Raw genomic sequence first — 24,835 nt, forward strand, 5'->3', positions numbered from 1 at the left:
ACTTTTACTCAGTTACTCATCTTAGGGGAAATAATAAAAAAAGAAATCAGAATGCTTTCATAGAAGAACTGATTCCCACTTTTTTTTTAGTAAAATTTTTCAAGAAAAGATAAAATTTATATAAAGCTGCTGCATAAGAAAAAAGCAGGGAGGGAGTAAAATATAGCTTTTCTAAGGACATGTTTTGTGGCATACAATAAAAAGTGAATTTTTTGGACTCTCATAAGGCTGGAAAACTGCTTTCCACTTCACACTAAAGTTGGTGACAGAAAAGCCAGGGAAGCAGAAAATTTAGCAAGGAAGTTGTCAAAATATAGAAAAATGTGACTAAGAGCTGGGAGTCTCATGTTATACAAGATCACACAATATCGGGCTGTTGCTCTTACTGCATGGGATTGACAAGAAACAAGTGACCAGCAGCATATTAAATTAGAATGAAATTTTAACATTAAAGAAACCTATTTCTGTTTCACAAAATCCTCTAATTGTTCAACTACTTAAGTCATCCTTGTATCCTTGAATTTAGGTATCAGGAGGTGTATTATTAACCATGTGCTTTCTCTAGAAAGGCCTTCTCCCATCTCAGATAAGGCCATGAAGGAGAATGACAAGGGAGATTTTCTCAGAAGGTAAAACTAGGACAACGAAGGACAATAAATGGAGGAAATTATTTTAGAGAACAGACTCAGGGGCTATTCCATGATTAGTTGATCCCAGAACTCACTCCACTTCCATGACCAAAAACTTTTCCTGTTCGCAGGGATATGCTGTATGTCAAGTCACAATGACTACTGTTTTTGATATCCCAGTCTCCCTTTTGGAAATGGACGTTTTCTGCCAATATCCTGTTCCTTTTGTGCCATCATATAATGGTTATCTAAAAGTGAATGATAATTTTTACACATAGAAACATATAAAAAACTTTCTAAAAAGAATAGCAACAGTAAACAGAAACACTTGACTTCCGGATGAAAGCAGTTCATGAAGGCAATTTGGTATTTTCTCTCTTTTTGGGCTGTGAGGTGTCTAAGTGCTACTGATGTGTGCACATAGTAAAAAGGATATGCATGTATGGAGCAAAGAGATAGGCTATGAGATATACTATTAGTTATTTATTGAAAAAAATTCTCCATTTCCTTCTTACTAATGGAAACCTCATTTTCTTTTATTGTTTAGTGTATATATGTGTGTGTAATTTGTGGTGAACGCTTTGTTCACCACTGTAACTTCAGCACCTAGCATATTCCCTGACAGAAAGCAAACATATGAATAAAATTTAAAAAAAAATTAAATTATGAGGGGCTTCTCTGGTGGCGCAGTGGTTGAGAGTCCGCCTGCCGATGCAGGGTAAACGGGTTCGTGCCCCGGTCCGGGAAGATCCCACATGCTGCAGAGCGGCTAGGCCCGTGAGCCATGGCCGCTGAGCCTGTGCTCCACAACGGGAGAGGCCACAACCGTGAGAGGCCCGCATACCGCAAAAAAAAAAAATAATAATAATTAAATTATGAAATAAAAACCAACAGGCCAAATGACAGACGCACTCTGTTTATGTTTACAACTGTCAAATAGGTATGTCTGTGGTCAAGGATCAGGATGTGATAAGCAAAACAAAAGCGTTATAATTTGTTACAGTGATTTTTACTACAAAATGTTTTCAACATTGTTTTATATTATATTTTCAATAAACAAAAAGTAAAATAAAATTTGGCAGTTATTCAGGATGATCTCTTTCTCTCACATGCTATGATTGTGTTGGCATACATGATCATTTGAGTGCTTCCTCAGTATTAAGATTTGATTGTGAAAATGGCCCAGCAATCCACTGTAAGCTCATGACCAGTAATTACAGAAACCACTTCTCCTGATGACCTTGCATATTAAAGTTTCCTCAAATGTTTGGGTTACAATTAAAAAATGGGCAAGAAGACCTAAATAGACATTTCTCCAAAGAAGATATACACAAGGCCAACAGGCACATGAAAAGATGCTCTACATCACTAGTCACTAGGGAAATGCAAATCAAAACCACAATGACATATTACCTCACACCTGTCAGAAGTGCTTTTATCAATAAGACAAGAAATAACAAAGTGTTGGCACGGACATGGAGAAAAGGGATCCCTTGTGTACTATTGCCAGGATTGTAAATTGGTACAGCCACTAAGGAAAACAGTATGGAGAATCCTTTAAAAAAATTTTAAGGAGAATCCTTAATAAATAGAATTAATATACGATCCAGCAATTCCACTTCTGAAAATATATCCAAAGAAGTAATACCTATAGTTCTTAAGACTTTAGTGCAGAAGGGCTCCTTGAAACTCACAAAAAGAGAGTGGTGCACAGAAGGTAAAATTGGGCTCTGGAGGAGAGCAAAACCTGAGTCTGGGTATAAATTTATCTTCCCAGATTTTAAGGTTTTCCAGATAAAGTGTCTGTACTGGACAAATTCTGAGTTGAAGGAATGTACAAATACCCTATATTCTCAACTCTATCACTTCATCCTTAATATTCCATCTTCCTGGAATGTGCTGTCTCTCTCCCTTACCCCATCACCTACCCAAATTCTAATCATCTTTCTAGACTGAGTTCAACAGTCACCACATTCACAAAACTGTTCCTGCCCACTTAGTCCACTCCAATTTATAAGTGGCACTTTGGTAGCTTGTGTTCCTCTCTCTCACCTTTCCTTCCAAGGACTGATGAATGAAACAACACCAGGGGACACAAGTTCTTCCCGTGATAATCTATCTGGATAGCGTCACTCGAGTTTTGCAGGGTACATCCTGTCTGGCTCTATGAGGAAGCCCTACCTCTACCAGACAGTGAAAGTATGGCTTATGTTTATTCATGCCTTATACAGTTCCTTTCACTTAGTTAGTCCTAATAATAATCATCCATGCTGCAGTACCCCACATGATCCTGTTTGAAAATCAATTTAAAATTATAAAACATCTAAGATATACAAAAGACACAGAGTATAATACAGTGAACATCTGTGTACTAAAATTTCATATTTGGCAAATATTAACATTTTTTAAAATCTGCTTTCTGTCATGTTTTTTAAGTTATAAAACATTTCCCACACACATGAAATATACATTGTACTTCTTTCCAGCTTTTCTCTCCATTCCTCTCCAAAGGTAACACTATACTTATAGGGATCTTTTGAAAATTCATAGAGCCCATTCCCCTCAATCATATGCCGGCTAAGAGTTCTTTATTTCCTGTAAAATCTCTCTCCAGATTGCTTTAAAAATCAATTATGGGGCTTCCCTGGTGGTGCAGTGGTTGAGAGTCCGCCTGCCGATGCAGGGGACACGGGTTCGAGCCCTGGTCTGGGAGGATCCCGCGGAGCGGCTGGGCCCGTGAGCCATGGCCGCTGAGCCTGCGCGTCCGGAGCCTGTGCTCCGCAACGGGAGAGGCCACGACAGTGAGAGGCCCGCGTACCGCAAAAAAATAAAAATAAAAAAATCAGTTATGTTCTTTGGCTTCCTCAAAATTACTGTGTCCAGAACCCTGGATGGAGTGTGATTCTGGGTACACTCTCCCTTAATGGATCGTAAATCAGAGCTGTCGCTTGGAATTGCACCAGGACATTCTGAGTGCTCTTTTCCTAAATATCTACTGAGCTGTGCAGATTTTAATCACACATTTCTCATGTAAGACAATGCCGTTGTACAGTACCTTTTATTTTCAAGGTTTTTTTTTCATCCATCCATATAACGATTGAGAAAATTGAAGAGAACAAGTTTTCTTCATCATTTTAGAGCTGATATAAACCATGGAATAGAGGATGTAAGAGATGATCTGTAATTGTCATAACCCACATGGGACTGGACAAAGAAAACATCTTAACATCTTACAGCTGTATCTTTATCTCTTCTCAAAAGTTATACAAGACATAGTGGCATTCTTTCCAGGATGTTTTCTTTTCGTATAAGGGAACTTCAGCTCCATTTTTATGAAACAAATACATTCTTAGAGTGATCTTGTGATCCTTTGCTATTTCTGTGTTTTGATAATTTTTTAAATTCCAGGTAACTTTTTTTTGTACAAAAGGGAAACAGGCTAAAAAAAATGACATTTTGTGATACCAGGTGCAAACTTCTAAAGGCTATGCTGTGATGATAAATCTTATTCATCATATCTCTCAGAAAAATAAATTATAACATCATTTTTACCACTGAGGAAAGTGCGGTTCAAAGTAAGTACATTGTCTTTTCTAAAGTGACAAATGTTCAAGACTGGGACTCACATCTGTCTGACAAATGCCTATATCGCTCTGTCTTTGGTCTTCAATATGTTTTTCTGGGTTAATTGATTGCATTGAACAAACTGAATTTTTTTCTCATTGGAAACTTCCTCAGTACTTGTGATGATCTTGAGGCTAATACACATTTCTTCTTCTGTAACACAATGATAATAGCTGCATCTAAATGTCCTACGAACTGAGAAGAATGAGAAATTGGAGGTTCTGCACCAGGAGTCTCCTAGCCCCAGGGGAGGGAGGAAAGCCAACCAACTAAACAAATAAACTGAAATAGTTCCTATAACATGGGTCATTGTGAGAAACAGAAAAGATAATCCATTTTAAGTGCTTAGTCAAGTGCATGGTACACAGTAAAAACACAATACATGGAAATAGTATATTATTATGTTATTAATATTATTACAGAAATTGACTCCACACTGCTTTCACAAACATGTACTGACATCTGCTCACAGCTGAAGATACCATGTCAGTGTCAGAGGACACCCATGGAATAGGCCTTGGTTCTCGTACTTGAGGACTACATGGGTAGAAGCAGGAAATGAATGCTTCCACATAAATGCAATGGAGTATGCCAAGTGCAGTGATAGACACATCCGAGGGCTAAGGGAACGTGAGACTGGAGAAAGAATTCTCCCAGGATTTGAGGAAGGTATCACTATAAAAGGGGCACAAAGATGCACTTAGTGCTGCCATTTTGGGACTGTGGATGAGTAAACAGATCCTCAAGTCTTATGTTTTTCATCTGCGAAGAAAGTGCAACAATATTTCTTCCATACAAGTTTGTAATGAGGATCACTCACACATATGCACATACAGCCTAGCTGAATACAAAATTCAAACATTGAGTTTAACCAAGTCTACAGATTTGGTCCCAAATTACACAGTTTTCCCATGAAATGATGTTGTTCCCAGGAGCCTTGGAAGACTGGGAAAAGGGCCTCTGGTGAAACATTATTTACTGTATGTCTGTTTATGTATTGGTTTCTATCTATGAGACTGACACTGTAGAAAATTGTGAAAATCTACAGAAATCTATTAATTTTTTTTCAACCCAGCTCCTATTACTGAAGACATTAATCAATACTGTTTTTTTTTACGCATCACTCAGCTTGTGGGATCTTAGTTCCCTGAACAGGGATTGAACCTGGACCTTCAGCTGTGAAAGCATGGAGTCCTAACCACTGGACTGCCAGGAAATTCCCAATACTGTTTTTAAGGAGAGATTTAGAGTTTTGACCAATTTTGTTATTTGGTCAAAGTTATCATAATAGCATTCTAACTCCATAAACTTTTGTGTGTTTTCCGACTTCCTAAACCTAAACTTATTTACAATTCTAAATCCGCTGGAAAGATAACTAATTTTGAAGAAAGAGAGCTTTTAGGAAGCAGTGTAATGTTGTAAGGATACATAATATATAATGAAATGTCTAAAGAATGGGTTTTATAGGTATTATGTGATTTTAAAAAAAAGCAATTGTTAGTCAGAAGGCCTGGGTTCTAGTCTCTGTTATGATCCAAGCAAGCAGTATAACTTCTCTGAGCTTGTTTCTCCACAATTATAATAATGCCAGAATCAGATAATCTCAAAAGTTCTCTGATTTATGACTTTTAAAATTCTCAGTTTTTCAAGCCAAGTGCATTCTCAGAAGTATACAATTGCAAAATAATCCATTCAGCTGAGTATCATTATTCCTGTCTTAAGAATGAGGGAGAGTCATTATCCAAGGTTATTCAGCTAATGAGTAATAGAGCTCAGTCTTGAGCCCAGACCAAAATAATTAAATCATTTTAAAATTTAAATAGTGACTACAAATCACATAATTTTCTTCAATTAATTCAGTTTCGCTCTCCCTCTCTCTCTCAATATAATGCTAATTCCTACAAAATTCAAGATAAAGGTAATTCTGCAGTAGGACTTGGGATCTCTTTATCAGCAGTTTCATCACCTTACTGTAATAACCTCCTAAATGTGTCTCTCATTTCTGTCTTTCTCTCTCACCTATAATTCACCTTGCTTATAAATATGAAAACATTCCTTTTTGAATTACCGAGACATTAACATCCATACTACACAAAAGAAACACTTGAGGTATAATTTGAGTGCATATTTCTGCAAAACTTCACTAAGAGGAAAGAAAGACCCTCTTAGTGATATTCTAAGAGTTTGGCACACTATTCTCTTCCAACCACAAAATTACATCCTATGGCTTCTGTTTGGAGAAACTTAATAAAAGGCAAAACCACGTGAAGGTACGACAGTGAGTGGTTTATTGATTACTGACTGCTTTCTTATTTAACTTTTTTTTTTTTTTTTTTTTGCGGTATGTGGGCCTCTCACTGTTGTGCCCTCTCCCGTTGCGGAGCACAGGCTCCGGACACGCAGGCTCAGCGGCCATGGCTCATGGGCCCAGCCGCTACGCGGCATGTGGGATCTTCCCGGACCGGGGCACAAACCCGTGTCCCCTGCATCGGCAGGCGGACTCTCAACCACTGTGCCACCAGGGAAGCCCCTCTTATTTAACTTTTATATCGGCTCTCAAGTGTTACCTCTCAGTTCGGACCATTACACACATATTGTACTGAACTTCCTAAGACAGCTCAGTACATCCTTCTTGAGTTAGGCAGCAGAGGTTCACTGTGCCTTTTAATTATAATATTTCAAAAATACATCAAGTTTACCATAAACCTCTTTTAAATTTTAAAATTTTGCAGAGTACATACAGAATTAGAATTTCAATATTCCTCAGTCTTTTATTTAAGATGAAAAATAATACCTTTTCAGTATGCATAATGAAAAGATAAAGAACTATAAAATGTAATTTGAGATACTCAACTTTTAGACAAAATTAGCAAACATGTGGTACTTAATACATATTCATGATTATAAAGCAAGACTTTTCATAGGAATTAAAATTCTTTTCAAAGGTTAATCAAAGTTCCTAAGCTTCTAAAAAATTGTATCTATACCTATCAATTTGCAAAGAGTGCCCGTTTTGCACATGAGAGGGTCAGCTTGGCTGTGTCAGACCCTGGAATCATTTATTCATTCATTCAGTCAGTCAGGCACTCAGCTCTATTCACTCGACAACTTCACAAAATCCTTTTGAAATAGAAACTTCTTTTTTTGGGGGGGGGGGTACGCGGGCCTCTCACTGTTGTGGCCTCTCCCGTTGCGGAGCACAGGCTCCGGACGCGTAGTCTCAGCAGCCATGGCTCACGGGCCCAGCCGCTCCGCGGCATGTGGGACCTTCCTGGACCGGGGCATGAACCCATGTCCCCTGCATTGGCAGGCGGACTCTCAACCACTGCGCCACCAGGGAAGCCCTGAGATAAAAACTTTTAACGTTCACATTACATTCAGGAGGAAAGTGAGGTGGTGAGTTAGCCTAACACCACAGGGTAAATGGTAGAGCTGGGATTTTAATCCAGGCAGTCTCAGCACATGTTCTTATTCCTCGCTGTACCATTTTGTTTCTACACTTTTTCACTAATAAAGAGGGGAAAAAATCACATTTGGAGTAGTTACTGATATCTCTGTGACACTGGCTTGATCTTGTTGCTATGGAGTAGAAAAGAAATTAAAATATGTGAATTTATAAATTAACATATCAAAGTTGTCTTAAGGATGCATGGCTTAGGAAGAAATTCTGCAGGCTTCACCTCTAAGCACTGAATTTTTATTCTGCACACATGAACACCTCTAGGTTTGCCTTGACATTTAGATTTTCTCAAGTATAAAATGTTCCCCAATATTTCTTTTTTTTTTTTTTGCGGTACGCGGGCCTCTCACTGCTGTGGCATCTCCCATTGTGGAGCACAGGCTCCAGACGCGCAGGCTCAGCGGCCACGGCTCACGGACCCAGCCGCTCCGCAGCATGTGGGATCCTCCCGGACAGGGGCACGAACCCGTGTCCCCTGCATGGGCAGGCAGACCCCCAACCACTGCGCCACCAGGGAAGCCCTCCCCAATATTTCTTGCAAGTGTTAACATCGTACAGAATACCCAACATTACTCTATTTGGGTAAACTTTGTTGATTGATTGATTGATTGATATTTGCTTAAAGCCCCCTCCCCCTTGTGTAGTTGCTGGCATTCTCTCAATATGGGTCATTAGCAGTGACTTCAAGTGGTTCAATAACCAGTATTAAAAATTGGTCATAATGGGATAACTTATAAGGTTTGATTTTAAACAATTCATTTAGCTCTCTCAGTCTGTTTTCTAATCTATAAAATGAGAAAACAATTAGTAGCTAGTCATGCATGTATTATGGAGGCTTAAATTAGATACATGCAATATACTTAGAACACAGCTTGTCATATTTAAATGCTTAGTAAATTTTAGCTATTATTACATATGTTAAAGGCTACTGTTAAGAGATTTCAAATAGACCTTTATTAATTCATTTATTGTTGACTTTGCAATCAACTATTTTGTGTGAAATTCTGTGCTAAAGCCAAGACAATAAGCATATGCAACACTGGCGTTATCCATAAGATACTTATAGTCACTTCAGGAAAAATAATAAAATGTTATATATAAAATATTCCTCTTTTTGCATAATAAAAGACTTGACATTTTAAAGAATTCTTTTGCTAAAGAACTACCTGATTCTGGTTAAAACATATTTTGATGTATTTCTTAGACTGTTGGAAGTAATGAAACTCTCAAAAAACTAGCATAACAAAACAAATTAAACAAAAACTAAACAAAGAAATAATCATGATCTGAAACCAGAACAGAGGTACTGAGTGGTAAGCTTGTAAAAGCCTGTGTTACCCAGGAAACTAGACCTTTGGCCACTCCAAAGTATGGAGCTAAAACTGCGATTTTCATGTTAAGATTGGGCATTTAAATCAGGAAAAAGTGGTCCCAGGCACATTGTCCCCTGGCTCCCAGCAAAGGAAAACACAAATTTTCTCTGGAGAAAAGCATCCCTGGTTTAAGCCCTAGTGAGGCAGGAGATAGAAGGGCCCCAAGCTAGGCATTTACAACTGGCCTCCCATTTACATTTCATGGGGCAGGAAAAAGTAGGCTTCAGGCTGGACACTTACAACTAGTCTCCTGTTTACATTTCCTGAGACAGGAGGTAGATGGGCTCCAGGTTAGACATTTAAAATCAGCCACCTGTTTGCTCTCCGAAATGGAAGTAACAACAGGAACAGGGTAAATAGCTTTGTTTCCTGTGGACACCTTATGATAACAGTCACGGCAGGAACAGAAAGGGGATAAACCTTGTCTGAGTAAAAGATCAAGAGGTCATATATTTCCCATCCTTGGGACAAGGGAAACACCGCACATACACAGAAAGGCTCCTTGGGGGTCAAAAGGAGGGGGCACCACCCCATAATACGTGATACCAAGGCCGTCCCATAGGTCTCTGGGCTGAAATCCATCTTGGCAAAAAGTTGTGCACGCATGTTGGGCAGGGTCCTAGGGCAGGTCAGGTGCGGAAAAAGAAATCAGATAATTGGCCACAGGTAAACAAAGACCTGGAAGAACTGCCCTATATAAATGATTTAACCGCCTCTTTACTGCACTCCTCATTGGGGAGTACGCCCACACCCTTTCTCTCCAGGTATGCATCTCTGTCTTGCTCCTACCTTAACTAAACAAACTGTTTCTCTGTGTGCTCTCCCACTTGTTGTGCTATGTCTCTAACAATAAACTCTGTACCTGTTTTTACAGTTTTTGCCTCCGTGAGAAATGCATTTTTCACTGGGGCAAGAGCCAGAGGGTGTGGTGGCTAAGATTCCTGCTTTTCATCCAGGCTACCCAGGTTCAATTCCTGGGCAGGGAATTAAGATCTCACTTCATGCCACCACTCACTGTTGCCTCTCTGAGATCACTAGTACTCCCACCGATCAAGATGATTTAGATCTGGCAAATATGACACATAAAGATCACTCAAAGAAAGAAGAAAATGAAAATCAGGAGAAAAAAAACACAGGTTTAGATTTTTCAGAGTTTTATATACTTAAATAATAACACACGTAACACATATAATAAAGTAACTGACGATAAAATGTTTAAAATAAAATACAGAATTGAAAAGATGAACAAACAAGGAATATTCATAAAATTTGGGTTTGAGACATGAAAAAAATTAATGAAAAATATATTTATTAAAATATAAAACTCAATGAAGTTATACAGTAGATTAGATACAGCTATAGCGAGATCTGGGGTATTGGATTTAAACAAATTACAAAGAATGCAGGACAGAAAGGAAAAAAAGAAAGATCTGGCATGTGTTGGGAGTCGAGTTGAATGACTAAGTGATAAATTGGTTTAAGGAGAAAGGGAAAAGAAGAAGGAAAACTTGGAGTTGTGCCTTGAGCATTTGGATGCATTGAAGTGTTCTCTTTACTTTTTAAAAGATTTTCAGTTAATTCTGTTTAAGCTCTACTCCAGGTAGCCCATTCAGAGGTTCCTGATATTTACAATTTCTGAGCTGTTCTGAGGTCTGATAGGCATGGTTTTTGTTGGCTTCTCCATGTATTCTCAGCTTTTCACCTATCATGTCTCAAGTTAGCTACTACTTGCTTATCTGCTTTTTCCAGATTCCAAAACTGTGAGGGCATCTATTATCAATTATTATTGTATGTAAAGCACTGAGAACAATGCCTGGCACAAAATATATGCTACATAAGGGTTAGCTATTGTTGTTGTTCTGTTATATCTTAGTATTGCTTCCACATCCTTGCCAGTTTTGATGGGATTAGACATAAGCAAATATTAGTCAATATACATATTTAATAAAGAGTCTGAGTATTGTATTTTTTCTCTTCTAGTTCAGGCTGAATCCTGGCACTTGTTTTAGGATGTTTCTGTTTTCAATGTAGCTATTCTCTAAAGGCAACCTGAAATAATGATGAAAATATTGTTTGACATGTTATATGTCACAATTTTATAGTCTAAACTCATTTAGGATGGGGTAACCCTTTATATAAATTGCTGTCATTTCCTAAAACAGCCAATCTACTACTCTAACTTGAGTTTAATTATCAGGAACAGTCTAACATGTGATTGTGAAATGTCCATAAGGCATTGTATCATCAAAAGTGAGAATAAGTCAAGATTCTCACAACTAAATTCACAATTAAACGTGATAGAATATGTAGTTTTAATGACCCACTCTTTGGTTAGAAGTTCTCAGAGCATGTCTTATGGAATTCTTTTATAGTGTGTTAGTATATATTGGTTGAAAACAAGTCTGTTTAAAACATATTTGGCCAGAGTTTGGTAAAACTAACTTATATATGTCTTTAGCATGCTAATTTTCACTATTAATATCTATCTTGGAGGTGATTAGGGGATAGTAAATATATTAAGAAACAAATTCCTACCTCATTTGATTACTAACTCCTTTTTCTTTGGATATTTAATAGAATTTCTGGGACCACACTTTGGAAAATGTGGATACAGACTGAACTTCATCTAAAAATGCCACAATCTAATTGTAAGTGAATACCTCTTTTCTACTTAGTACTGAATATCACAGTAATAGTGACATTTACAAATACCTCAGGTCAGGCATATGTTTACTCAAAGTCCAGGATATCACAGATTTGGATAAATCCAATTTCCCTATACGGATTCACCACTGCAGGCAAGCTATTTTGACAAAAATAGTTAGGCTCAGACGCTGCAATTCTTTGACTTCTTTTCAAATAATGCCAGTGTTTTCACAACTAAAGAAGGCAATCTCCCAGCTTGAGTAACACATACTTCTAATTATATAAGCAGCGCAATTACTGCATTACCTTGGAGAATCATCAAGGAGGCAGAAACGGGTTTACGAAATGAGGTTCATAAATGTTATAAGCTTGTTACCAGAGACAGGGTGGGCTTTGAGAGAATATTTATGTAATTTCTGAGACAGGATGATTAACTCCACAGTAGAGGAGCGTTTGGGGACAACCAGCCTGTTTCTACAACTGTTTCTTCTTTAAGAAATAACACCCATTTTTATTAAATTTTATAAGGTAGGAGTTCATACTTCTTTGTAGCTGAGAGATTATCAGAGTGGGTGGTGGAGGAAGGAGGAAGGAAGACGAGTAGAGGAGCCAAGTACAGGGTGTTAGAGATCGTTCTTGCTAATTACATTCTCATCTCCGGGAATCCCAGCAGACTGGATTGTGAGGGTGTCAGTTTGGCTACCAGTTATGAAGAGACCATTGCTTTGAAAACTATAAGGCCATATATTCATTATATGGACACGATTGCTATTATTATTATAATGTCAGTAGTGTCCAAATTACTGTCTTGGAACCTCTAACTTGGGAAATATACACTGATATAGTTTATGATTTTTACCCTTCTTTGAGCAACTTACTGATGAATTTCTAATAAAACTGCTAAGCCCAGAAAGCTCACTGCACAATATATACTGTACAGGTTGATATGTATGTATGTATACACATGTATATAGGCTAAATTATTACCCAAATTGGCTAAAATTTAAAGATTATGATAATATAGAGTGAATCTATTTATCAATAAAAATGCGGTATCCTCAAAACCCAGTTTGAGAAACAAAGAACACAATTAAGGTTTTTCCTGCTATCAAGGGTATTTTTCCAAGAAGTTTTAAAAAAAAGTGTTTATGCATAGATCCATCCTATGCTTCTTTCTAAAATTAAAATACCCATTCTCCATTCTACTGGAGAGTTACTATTAACTTCTCAATCATAGCTGACAATCACCCTCTGTGGGAAATAGCCCTGCCCATAATCCCTGATGAGGAGAGCTTTGGACAAGTTATTCTTTGTACATTGTTGGCAATATTCTATACCAGACTCACAAAAATGGAGGGTGGAGGTGGAGATACTTTAGGAATGAGGCTTTACCAGCTTCATATAGCAGCCAAGCAAATACTTCTTTCATCAAAAAACATTTATTATGATCCTACTATGTGTCAGGTACTGTTCTATGTACTAATGAACGACAGACACGGTTCCTTAGAACTTTCAAGGGGGATGAGACAGTTAATAGAAAGTCAGTACTGCACGAATAATTCTAGACGGTTAAGGAAAACAAAACATGATGATGGGATGGAAAGTAGGGTACACGAGTGCTATTTAGAAAGGGTGTTCAGAGCAGGTAAAAGCCTATTGAAGGTACGGATAGGCCTGAATGATAAGAGGAAGTCAAACCAACCATGCGAGCTCTGAGAGAACATCCTAGGAAGAGGGAACAGCAAGGATCTGTTACTCTGGTGTGGTGTCTTATGGAACTTCCATAATCATGTGCTAAAAAGCTCCTGATAATAACCTCAAGTTAGGGGAGTGGATTGTAAGCTTCAGGAGCTGACAATAATTTAAATAATGGGTCACCCTACTGTGAATTTGTTTAGATTATTAAATTCTGGTTGCTAACATGTTAAGCTTCAGTTTACACAACCTCAGGTTGCCTTTAGAAGAAGAATTACATTGAAAAAAGAGAATGATCCTGAATCATGTACCAGGATTCAGCCTGAATTAGAAAAAACAAAGAATACAAAATTCAGACTTCAGATTACATATGGACATTGACTCATGTTTTATTTCTATCCCTATCACAACTGGCAAGGAAACGACAGTAAAATATTCCAAAAGATAACCCACAAAAATAAGTAGTAAAATATAGCAAAATAATAACTAACATTTACATAGCACATACTTTGGGCCAGGCATTTCTGAGTGTTTTGCTTCCAATAACAATTACAGTAGATGTCCTATAACTGTGGAATCTGGAAAAGCAGGTAGGCGATTGATGACTGACTTCGGAAATTAGCGAAAAGCTGAAGGTGCATGGAGAAACCAACAAGAAATCATGCCTATCAGCTCCTAGAAGGCAGAACAGCTCAGAAATTGTGAATATTAAGAACCTCTTAATGAGCTACATGGGGTAGAGTTTAAACAGAATTAACTAAAAATCTTTTAATGTAAAGAGAGCCCACCAATACATCCAACTGCTCAAGGCACATTTCCCAGGTTTCCTTGATTCCTCCCTTTCCCTTTCTCCTGAAACCAATTCATCACCTAGTTCTTTCCCAAGGATCAGGCTAAGGGATTTACAAATGGAAATTAGATCATGCCTCTCTTCTGTTTAAAACAGTCTAATGGCTTGAAACTTGGGTGGGGGGGGGGGCGTGGGGGGAATCCAAACTTTAAAAGCAGTTTTATAATTTTCATGTGGTTTGTCTGTATCTTTTGTCTGTTTTTCACTTCAACCAAGGCCATCTTCTCCTATTTCTTTTCACATTTTTCCTTCCTTAGGATATTTTTAGTAGCTCTTTTTCCACACCTTTCCAGGGAGAGCTGTCTATCATTCTGTTATCTGCTAAGATACTTTCTTCGACAACATTCAGAGAATGTCACTCTTTTCCACACTGCTCTTTTCGTTCCCTGCATTCCTTGGTTTGGTTTGGTTTTCATGTAAACTATATCACATGGGACTTCCTTTTTGTCTCAGAGTTTCAGCAGGTGCCTCAAAGAGTTAGAGTAATACCAAAGTTGCCAAGCACCTTATATCCTAATACTGCATGAGAGGGGGGGCTTGTCTTGGTCCAGAGTTGCTTGTGAATTGATATGTCTGGCTTCTTCAAATGGTATTGTTGTCCATTAGTTTTTATTTCAATTTATTTTCGAACCCAAGATATTACAGATTATTATTGTTTGTTTACATTTATCCACGTTTCATTTTTTTTTTTTTATTCTGCATTTTGTCTTGTATCTCAGGTCTTCAGTCTGGGTATTTTTCTTCTGATTTTGACTCTCTGCAAATATCTTTATTTCACAGCTCATTTTGAAAGATGGTTTTATCACAGAGTGTAAAATTCAGCATTGACAATTCTTTCTTTAGTTTGAAGACACTGTACCACTGTCTGATGGTTTCCATTGTTCTTGAGAAGTCAGCTCTCTCCTGTTCATTGGTAGGTAATCATTTCTTTTTCTGGATGCTTTCCAGAGTCTCTCTTTTTTCATATTCTGCAGTTTTACTACAATGTATCCAGATGTATATTTATTTTAATTTATATGTTTCGTATTCATTGGACTTCCTGTTATTAAGGACTGGTGACTTTCAATAATTCTGGAAGCTTCCCTAGTTCTCCCTATTCTCTTTTTCCAGATTTCCAATTAGACGTATGTTAAAATTTTTCATTCTAGTCTCCATATGTTAGCCTATTCGTTATAGTTTCTAACTCATTCCTTTCCATTATATTTTGTAATTATCTTCATATATTCCAATTTATTAGTTGTCTTCATACATGTCAATTTTGTAGTTTAACAGTTAGCTTTTTATGACAGCACTTATATGTTTATAAATCAAGAGGCTTGTGTGGTTCCTTTTCAAACCTGTTCTCTCTATTTATGGTCTCTGTACTGATATTTTTCATCCATTTCTTTTATTTATACCTAAATAATAATATTCTGCATTTGATAATTTCAATATCTGAAGCCCTTGGGCATCTTTTAATTTTGCCAATTCTTGATCACTGTGGTTTGCTGTATACATTGTGTTTATTGTGATTTATGTAAATCTAGAGTGGATCTATGAGTTTTTAAAGCAGGTTTTTTGTTTCCCTCCTCACTGAGCAACAGCCAAGACAAACAAGGCTTTTTGTCTAGTCCATTCCATCAATGATGATACGCATAGTCCTTGCTTTGCATGGCTCTAAAAGGGACAAATTTCAATATCTACAATATAATTCAATAACAAGTCCCTTAACAACACACTTAAAAAGTTCATACTATGATATATTAGCTATATATAGTTGAATAAAGGATGAACTTCACTGCTAGCTCTTCAATCCACAAATCACTACTAAAATAACTGATGCACATCAGGATCAGTGACCAATCACATGACTTGTTGCAGCCACCAATAATCCACTTACTTCATTAATAATTTTAACATTAATTTCTCCACCAAATGCCATGTATTTATTAAGAACTTATTATTTGGAGATGAATGAATTTCTAGGCATGTGTATAAACTGTATCCCTGAGTAAAAAAGGGAATAGGAATATCTTTATACTTTTAGGGAACAGGAATCTAGAATTTTTATCCATACTAAAATTTTAATGTAATATTTAATTTCAAAAGCCTTCCTGAATAAAGTATATAATTAAAATGTAAAAATGATTATTACTCATCTTTTCTCTGGTTCTACTTGAATTTTATTTGTTTTTCCTATGACCAAGTTTCTTGATCTTTAAGATATTAATTACAAAGACTGACTCCAGAAACAGACAAAAGCATTAAAGTAAAATGGGTCTACGGTAATTTACCGTACATCCTAGTTATGGGTCCTTTCACTACTAAGGCCTCCAATGCAGGACTGAGAAGCATTTCCCTTTGCCACTGCCATAGCAAATCATGTGATGTTTATCACCTCAAATAAGATTTGAGGCATCAAATAAGGTGCCTTAACTGTTTCTTTGCCACTCTGCAACAGAAATAAGAAAGAATAACTATTATTTGATGAAAAAGTCCCTTTCTCCCACAAAAAAGATTGATTCCAGAAATAGAGAAGAGGCTAAAAGGAATATGGATCTTTAGACATTCTACAGTATATCCTCATTTAATGCTGCTTTAAATCACACAGGTTTATAAGATCTGGCCAACACAAGCACCTATGACATAGCTGCGAACCTGGAAGCAAATAAGACCTCAGAACCTAGTAAGATTGACACCATTTGTATATTTTACTTTGTGGGGTAGGTGTGGAAGTGTTACCTACCAGTATGATTTAAACCTGCAGAGAAAATTAAAGTAACAATAAGTCCTGGAAAGGAAAGAAGTCAGGAAATCAAAGACTTCTGGTCAGTTGGATACAGTCATCTTTCCTGGAAAATTATTTGGGGCTTGTTCCTTAATTACTAAGATTTGTTAAAGTAGAATGCTTGTTCTTTCATCTTCTTATCTGCATAAACACTTTCACCAACACTTTTCATCAACAAGTTTATATTAATTTCTATTAATAACTAATTTTAATATAGCTCTGTAAGCTATGTACTGTTCTATAGACTTGGTGTGTGTGGGCATGAATGTGTGTCTGTTTGTATAATACTTTAATCCTTATGACACTGTGAGCCAGGTGTTATAATTATTCCATTTTACAGATCTGATTAATCAACAAACATCGATAACTTGTTCAAGGTCACAATATTAGTTAGTAACAGAACTTAGATTTGTACCAGAACAATTTGGTCCTAAAATTAAATTCTTGCCCAATATATTGGTTTGGCCAAAAAGTTTGTTTGGTTACTAAATACATTGTTCAATAAAATTCTTGGTGTAAATAAAAAGTGTCTTTTATTTTTTCTTAAAATCCAACAAATTTTTGACCAACCCAAAACTATATAACCATCAATAGTGAGTAGTAATGACTTTTCAACAAATCCTTACACCTATGTGTCTGTATACATGTATACAAGTATAAATGTATGCATATGTTTATATGTATATATCTTTAGACTTAGAACTTAGAAAAACAACTGGAAGGAAATAAACCAGTATGATAAAAGTTGTAAAATCTAGGTAGTATTTTATAATTTTTATGTTATCTTTTATATATTTTTACATTTTCCCAAATAGTCTATAATAAACATGTACTGCTCTTATTTCCATAAAACAACACATACAAAAACATAATGTTTACGATATGAATATAAATGCTCAAAGTGAATTAGCCAACCTATCTAAAATTTCAACTATTGCTGTGCCACTTTACAGTCGCTTTTCCTGCTTTAATTTTATGTCTTTGGTACCAGTCACCATTTGTCTGATACATTATGCAAATATATTTTCTCTTATATTGTCTCTCTCTACCATCAGAATATTAACTCGCTAAGAATCAAAATTTTATCTGTTTTGTTTACTGTTGGATTTAGAACAATGTCTGGTGCATTGTATGAAACCAATCAGTATTTGTTTAAAAAGTAATTGAAATAGTATAAAAAGTACTGTTAAAGATTTACACTTGAAATAAAAGGAAAATGCATCCACTGACGATGTTCTATAAATGTGCCGTAACCTCTTTTATAAAAAGAACACTTATTTAACCTCATTTATCCAGGTCTGATTCTTCATCATGAGAGGACAAAAAGGCTAGCAATCCATATTTAAGGGGTTAATCATTCTTAGTGCATATGCTGTTCTAAATAGGTCAATTTAATTTTCATCCAAGAACAGATTGAATCCTCACATCAAAGAGTAGTCTGAGTACAGAGGGAGAGAAAAGATGAGAAGGCATTCACCTGCTCAGTTTCATCTCCTCTTTGGGCAATCAGCAGGATACAAGAAGTAGAACCGATGATGTTTAAAAACTGAAATTTGTTTGAGTATCCAAGGATAAGTCCCATATGATGGTTCAATGATACACCAAGCAGGGAGAATTTCAATTTAGAAAATAACAGTAAACCAGAAAGTAGTCAATACTCTTTGAAGAGAAAATGGAAAAAGATGTCTTCCTTACACAGGGATGGAGTAGAAAACATGGGGATAAAGTTAGAGAGAGATTCTGTTGAGTACATCATTTGGTATTGTTAAACAAAATCAGACCATGTTGAAAATAAGAGCTAAAATTGGAGGAGTATCCTAAAGATTGCCAGAAGTATTATAACAAAAGTAGAAAAAAGTTGGTCATTGGCAGTGTGTTGTTGCTTCCTATTTTAAAAATCATAAAGTATTTAAAAATCAGCTTTATGTTTACCTGCTAGCCTCAGAGCTCTCAGACTGGAAAAAAAATTTAAAGGAGGAGACGGAGGTGGAAGAAGTGAAGGAAGAAATTGAAAATTAAAAAATACCAAAGATAAATGTTATAGTTTCTTTGATATTCAAATGTTTCCAGAAAGGACATATTTGAATGATTTCCTAGATTCCCTTCTGAAATCTGATAAGTATTTCAGAATTCAGCTTCTGCTTCTTTTGCCACCTCTATTCTCACTCCTCACCTCCACACTTCCAACACACACACACACACAGATTCATGTCATTACTTATCTGATTTAGAATAGAAAAATAAATGAGGCCTTATTTTACAATATTTGTTTCTGTGAATGTGGACCCTGTAAATTGATAGGGTTTTAAGTTACCTATACCATGATTGTAGAACTTTGTGCTTTTTTGAACCCTAAGTTATATGAAAAGCCATGCTCCACTATTTCAAAATTAGGTAAGAATAAAGAAAATTGAATTTTGCCAGTTGCACTTCCACAAAATGCATAATTTTATTTTAAATTAGATTCATTTTTATTGAGGTTCTTGATATAAACTTTGATACAGAGATCATTTAGAACTGATGTTAGAGCTAACCTTTAATTATAACAGAAAAGTCACAGGACATAGATTCTCCTGGCTTACTCTATAAAACCTACAGAGCTATCTGTCATTAATATTCGTATTCACAGTGAGGAGGCAGAGAGAGTGCTCTCAGCACTTCTGGACACCAATTCTTTGTCACCAAGATTTGTTGCCCACTCAGGTGGAATTTAATACTTACAGAATTCAGGATCTCAACAGGAAAGAGCATCAATACAAAGACTGTGCTGTCTCTAAATGATGGCCTTGAAGGCATGAAAAAGAGAGATTAAGAGAGATGGGCCTTTTTAGACCAAAGGCAATGATGTTTTAGAATTACTGAAGAAATTGCTGAAAGTATTAGCAAACGGTGTCCTGTTGAACCAGTAAGGTTATCAAACCCAAAGAGTAGGTCCAACCTTTGTGCTTCTGGATGATCCTCAAAGCAAACAGAGGCCAGACATGCAGAGATAGGATTAAGTTTGCCAATAGACTCATTCTGTACGGAAGAAGAAATGAAATTAAAATCTCTTCTCTTCAGCTTATTGGATTATTGGCTCCAGGACCTGGAGCTATGTGGACCCACATGAGATAGCAACATCTACTATTAGTTGAAACTATACAAAAGGATGTAATTAAAATACAATGAACTGCAGAGATTAATTACAGTTTCTACAAGGCCACCTCTTCTAAGTAACATTACAAACTAATATACCCCAACCCCGACTATAAAGGCAGTCCTTTAGAAGGGACTGTCCTGGTCATGGCTAAATGTACCAAAAGTAGGCCCTTGAACTTTGAAAAGATAATCTCCTTTCTTCTCAGACCTATGGTATCTTCTTCCTTTGAGAGATGGGTTAGGCCAATTGGCTTCATCTCTTTCTTTCTGTAACTTATATTAGAGAACATGAAGAAAATATAGAAAATATAGTTATCAGTAAGAAGGTGACAGGAGATTGGAAGAAAATAAATTCATGAGTAAAGAATATGTTTGCCTCAAGAATATGAAAGCAATACAAGGACATGTGCACAGAAAGCACAGACTTGAACCCTCATATGGACTGCACTGTGTCTCCTAAGATTCATTTAGGAAGTCCTAACCCACAATGTGACTGTCTTTGGAAATAGGGCCTTTAAAGGGGCAATTAAGGTTAAATTAGATCATATGCAGCAGGATCTAATCCAATATAACTAATGTACTTATAAGAAGAGAAAGAGAACCTAAGGATGCATGCACACAGAGAAAGAGGCCATGCGACAACACAGCAAGATGATGGCCACCTGCAAGCCAAAGAGAGAGGCCTAAGGAGAAACCAAACTGGTGACACGATCTTGGATTTACAGCCTCCAGAAAAAAAATCAATTTTTGTTAAGTCATCCGGTCTGTGCTTTTTGTTATGGCAGCACTAAACAGAATTCTGACTAAGACAAATCCTAAAATGGGTATCAATTAATTAAGATTTGTACATGGACTACCTGATGAGTCTGTGTTCTGCTATTAACTAACAGGATGATTTATGGGAGGTTATTTAATCTCTATAGGTCACAGTTTCCTCATCTAGACAATGGGAGAACCCTAAGATATTCACAAATTTAAATTTAATGGGAATGGCGACTTTCCTAATTATGCCAACCCATCAAGGTTTCCCATCCTCTTGACAAATGCACTTAATAAGCTGCATTACTGACTGTTGAACAAATTCCAGTTATCATTCGTTCTTGACTGATACAAGCATATTTTAGTCCACCAGTTGAGCTGTAAGAGCCTTGAGGAAAGATTCTACATCATGCATTTAATGAGTCATTTAAAAATATTTCTTAAACATATCCTGTGTGTGAAGCACCACTGATGCTGAGAATTATAAAGAGGATTCATATGACACCTTCTTTTATAGAAGAGACTGACAAAACTATGCAAGTTAATTCAGAAATATAACAACTAGCAAAATATGAAATAATCTGTTAATATTTCCTTAATGAATATTTGAAAAAAAACAGTGTAATATTATTCTGGAATTCAAAGGAAGGTAATTCCTTCCTCTAAAGATCAAATTAATTTAGGAGAGGGAATGATAATCTGAGGCATACAGCAAAAGCACAGTTTGCTCATGCATTTAAAATCAGTGGTGAAACTCTTCTGTTAGGGTCAGCCCTAGCCAGCATGATTTCATAATTGCCACAAAGCCATCTGCTCAAATATCTGCAGGCTTTGCTTGCCATCGGTCATTCCTTTAAGATAAACTGGCTTGCTTATTGGAATAAGAGGGCTTTCCAGGGTCAGGTAGAGCTGTTTTAGACTTCATAAAGAATAATCTGAACTTGTTACTTAAACCTTCAGAGCTTTAATTTCTATAACTGAGTGATGGAAAATCATAATCTACCTTGTACAGTTGAGAATTAGAGATAATATACACAAAACTCCACAGAGACTATTTAACATATAGTAGGAACACAAAATGTTTATAATCATTATCTTTTTTCAAAGCAAAAATGGCAAAATGATTTTCATTTCTAATATCCTACTGGTCTTTTTAAAAATTTATTTATTTTATTTAGTTTATTTTTTTGGCTGTGCTGGGTCTTTGTTGCTGCATGCAGGCTTTCTCTAATTGCGGTGAGCAGAGGCTACTCTTCATTGCAGTGCACAGGCTTCTCACTGCGGTGGCTGCTCTTGTTGCAGAGCACAGGTTCTAGGTACGCAGGCTTCAGTAGTTGTGGTGCATGGGCTCAGCAGTTGTGACACATGGGCTTAGTTGCTCTGTGGCTTGTAGTATCTTCCTGAACCAGGGCTTGAACCCATGTCCCCTGCATTGGCAAGCGGATTCTTAACCACTACCACCAGGGAAGCCCAAAAATGGCAAAATGATTTTTAATGATTGATTGTGGCTTCTTGGTGCACTGTCATGAGAATAATAAGAGTCTGTGATTTGACTCAAGATCCATGGCCACAGTCAATGAAAAATTTCTGTCATGGGCTCAGTGAGAGAAGCTGCCCATTAAAGTGTCATTCTCTTATTAAAAACTCCTATTTGAAGGAGGAAATGGTAATCAAAGAGAGTAATGTATAGTTCCATTAACTCTCCTGCATCTGTGAATCAGTCACTGAGTAAGTCCAAAGAATTGACAATTGTTCAGCTAAATTCTAATGGAGATGTGTGGAAGGAGGGAAAAATGAGAGGCATTTTATGAAAATCTGGAACAGGGTTCACCACCCAGAAGCAGAGTCAGAAGGCAACTACCTATGGAGAAGAGATGAAAATCCTAAATAGGGGGTTATTGCAAAAAGAAATCAGAGGATGGGCTTCCCTGGTGGCGCAGTGGTTGAGAGTCCGCCTGCTGATGCAGGGGGACGCGGGTTCGTGCCCCGGTCCGGGAAGATCCCACATGCCGCGGAGCGGCTTGGCCCGTGAGCCATGGCCACTGAGCCTGCGCGTCCAGAGCCTGTGCTCCGCAACGGGAGAGGCCACAGCAGTGAGACGCCCGCGTACCACAAAAAAAAAAAAAAAAAGAAATCAGAGGGCAAGAGGAATAAACATGAATGTTTACTGGTGGTTTTGTAAGTACTATACATGTACTAACTGGGACATGCATAAGGTAGTTAGAGAAGTAACTTCAGAAATATTACCTTATAAATCTTTGGAGCAGCAAGCACCAAAGTTGGCAGCTGATACCAGAAGCCTAATTACCATCCCTTTGCTTTTCCTTCAAAATAAATATGTTTGTTGCAAATGCTCTCTACTCTTTTTTGCCTGGCACTCATAAGGGAGAAGCATAAACAATGGTTCAAGTAAGTCATTACAATTACATTATCAGTTACATTACAAAAGGCAGTTAAGTCACATTTCTGTGTTAACTGCAATTATGTTTTATGACAAATATTTTAATACAGAATAGATCTTTTCAAAGTGCAGTTTCTTTTTGTTCTGCTGTGATGTAGGGCAAAGCCTGAAACAATAAAACATCATCAGGTATGTGAAATGAAAAATAAATCTAATATTCCCCAAACTGCTGCAAATACAAAACACCTGCAAAAGTACCCATGGGTCTTTTTCCCAAGGCAATGGAACTCTTAACAAAATACTCATAAGAACCTGGATACTTCTCATTTCAAACAACAGCTTTTCATTATCTAGGCTATAAGCACTGACCTCTGATGTGGTTTAAACAGTCCTCAAATTAAGTTTAAACTGGCCTATCCTGACTTCTGGCAAACAAGTATAACATGTAGTCACATGTTGAGTTTGAAGTTTAATAGGCTAAAATTTAGGGGTGAAGTTGCATTTACATACCTAATGAAGGACTTTCTTTTTTGTTTTTTTACTGAGGAGTAATTGACATACATCAGTTTTAGATGTACAACATAGATTCAGTATTTGTGTATATTGCTAAATGGTCACCACAATAAACTAATACACATCTGTCACCATACATAGAAAATTTTTCTTGTGATGAGAACTTTTAAGATTTGCTCTCTTAGCAACTTTCAAATATAAAATACAGTATTGTTAACTGTAGTTACTATGCTGTACATTCCATCCTCATGACTTATTTATTAAGATAAATAAGTAAAGGAAGTTTCTACCTCTTTTTTTTTTTTGGAAGTTTCTACCTCTTGATACCCTTCACCCATTTTGCTCACTCTCCCCAGCCCCTGCCTCTGGCAACCACCAATCTGTTCTCTCTATCTGTGAGCTTGGGTCTTTTTTTGTTTGTTTTTTTAAGATTCCACATATAAGTGAGATAATTTGGTATTTGTCCTTCTTTGTCTGACATTTCAATTAGCATAGTGCCTTCGAGGTCCATCCATGTTGTCACAAATGAAAAAATTTCCTTTTTTATCGCTGAAAAATATTCTATTTATCCATTGATGGTCCTTTAGCTTGTTTCTATATCTTGGTTATTGTAAATAATGCTGCAATGAACACAGGGGTGTATATGTATTTTCCAGTTAGTGTTTTCATTTTCTTCAGATAAGTACCCAGAAGTGAAATAGCTGGATCATGTGGTAGTTCTATTTTTAAAGTCTTGAGGGCCCTCCATACTATTTTCTATAGTGGTTGCACTAATTTACATTTCCGCCAACAGTGCACAGGCTTCCTTTTTCTCCATATACTTGCGAAAACTTGTTATTTCTTGTCTTTTTGATAACAGCCATTCTGACAAGTATTAGGTGATAACTCATTGTGGTTTTGATTTACATTTCCCTGATGACTAGCGATGTTGAATACCTTTTCATGGATCTGTTAGCCATCTGTATGTTTTCTTGGAAAAA

General features: G+C 36.7%; 1 protein-coding gene across 1 annotated transcript in view; it reads right to left on the minus strand.

The window, feature by feature from the left end:
* ANO3 (anoctamin 3) overlaps nt 1-24,835 on the minus strand; it is a 269,884-nt gene that overhangs the window by 227,617 nt on the left and 17,432 nt on the right. The gene's annotated exons all lie outside the window — the stretch shown is intronic.

This window comes from Pseudorca crassidens, chromosome 9 (genome assembly GCF_039906515.1).
Source record: "Pseudorca crassidens isolate mPseCra1 chromosome 9, mPseCra1.hap1, whole genome shotgun sequence".
Lineage (NCBI taxonomy): Eukaryota > Metazoa > Chordata > Mammalia > Artiodactyla > Delphinidae > Pseudorca > Pseudorca crassidens.